A 2,465-nucleotide genomic window follows, 5' to 3' on the forward strand; every position below is an offset into this window, starting at 1 on the left:
GCTTCATACGGTGCCATTTGAATGCTAGAATGATAGCTATTATTGTAAGCAAATTTAATGAGTGGCAAATGATCATCCCAATTTCCCCCAAAATCTATCATACATGCTCGTAACATATCCTCAAGAGTCTGAATGGTACGTTCAGCTTGTCCATCAGTCTGTGGATGAAATGCCGTGCTAAGGCTCACTTGAGTCCCCAAACCCTCTTGGAAGGACTTCCAGAAATTAGCTGTAAACTGAGTACCTCTATCAGAGATAATAGATGCTGGAACACCATGAAGTCGCACTATCTCTTTAACATAGAGCTTTGCATAATCTTCTGCTACATACGTCGTTCTGACTGGCAAGAAATGAGCTGACTTAGTGAGTCTATCCACAATCACCCATATGGAATCATACTTGCGTCGAGAACGGGGTAAGCCTGTAATAAAGTCCATGTTAATCACTTCCCATTTCCAAGTTGGAATTTCTATAGCTTGCAGCAATCCGCCCGGCTTTTGATGCTCTATTTTCACTTGTTGACAATTGGGACATTGAGCTACAAATTCTGCTATATCTTTCTTCATCTCATTCCACCAATACATGAATTTAAGATCATTATACATTTTTGTTGCTCCGGGGTGGACAGAATAATGGTGTCACACCCTAATTTCTGTTAGGGTGTGATGGGCACCCGACCCTTGTTTAGGGCCGAGCGAACCCGCTGACTCACATAACACTCATAATCACGCTGGCTCTCAAATCATAACATAAATACATACCGAAAGTTTTCTCGAAAAATAACATGCTTTTTACCTTTCTCGAACCAAAGAAAATCTGTATCATATAGAAACATATGGAACTTATAATACAATGCATAATAACACATCGGCTTACATAGTCGCTTACATAACCGACATCCTATACCCACGACATCGTCTCCGCAAAGTCTCTAACACAGAACATGATACTATAACATAATACTTTGACTCGGCAAAGACTCCGAGGAACCGGAGCTCGCCAATCCCCGCCGGAACATCTTCTCGCTAATGTCTTCAACTCATCCGGGGTGTACCTGCGCGGCATGAAATGCAGCCCCCGAAGAAAGGGGGTCAGTACGGAATATGTACTGAGTATGTAAAGCATGAAATGTAGTAAGCGGGATCACACTGAAGTAAAGGGTACATAAAATCATAAGACTTGCCTTTTGAAAACATTTTTCATGCATATACATATATCGGTAAGTAAAATCTTATCATAATCATATCGTCATATCATCGTACATATATACCGTACCCGGCCCTCTAGTGAGGGACTCGGTGAGTAAAATCATATCATAATCATGTATGCATGCAGATATACATATATACATACCGTACCCGGCCCTCTAGTGAGGGACTCGGTGAATAGCGTGTCCCGGCCCCGCTAGAGGGGACTCGGTATACCATCCTGGCCGCCATCCCCATCTCATCACATCATCATATCATCATACATATATATATATATATATATATATATATATATATATATAGCGTACCCGGCCCTCTAGCGAGGGACTCGGTGAACAATGCAGAGAAGTTGCACGAATGCGTACCCGGCCCGGGACTCGGTGAAAGACATATTGAGCACGAGCAGAGTAGTGAGAAACCATATGTACATAAATCAACATCATAGACTCAATGAAGTAAGTAGCCGACGCTCGAAAGTCAAATCGGAAATCATGGTAAGTTCTTGCAAAAACAAGTCGTTAGGGCTATACCAAAGTAAATCTCGGGCCCCACAGGTATACGTCAACCCAACTCGGCCCGCACATGAAAGTTAAAGTCATTACACAATATGGAGTCATTTGTGAGCGTTTCAAAGCAATCCGGTTTTGTTTGCGAAAGTTACGGACGTTTTTAGACATAGGATCTTTTAAAAACGAAATTCTTTATGCAATGTTTGAAATCCAAATATACATAAGGCTTAAGGACCATATGAGAAATATCATATCATGAAGCATATAAGAATCATATACATACTCGGAACGTAAGAGTGGAGTTACCCCGAAGCACAAATCGTGTCATATCTTACATACGTCTAAGACATGCCAAAGAAGGAAAAGGTAAGCCTTACATACCTTAGCCACTTCCTAAGCTACTCCGAACTTACGTCTCGACCTTTCACGATCTACAATAACATCAGTAGGCATCGAACATTAGCCATAAACATCGAATCCAATTCCAAGCCATTACTTTTTCTACAGAAATTTCGGCAGCACTTCCCCTACAAATTGGACATCCCCGAGAATTCAACTCGGCCAAATATTCAACAACAACACCAACAACCATATAAACGATATCAATACGCAATTCCAAACGCATTCTAATATTAATAGTTCCTTTCTATACAATTCGACAACATTCCACTTATATTCAAATAAACTACATACGATCAAGCCAATACCAACGCCCACATATTCAAGCAATAATCCGAGGTCATTCAAT

The sequence above is a fragment of the Lycium ferocissimum genome, chromosome 6, assembly GCF_029784015.1.
Source record: "Lycium ferocissimum isolate CSIRO_LF1 chromosome 6, AGI_CSIRO_Lferr_CH_V1, whole genome shotgun sequence".
Classification (NCBI taxonomy): Eukaryota; Viridiplantae; Streptophyta; class Magnoliopsida; order Solanales; family Solanaceae; genus Lycium; species Lycium ferocissimum.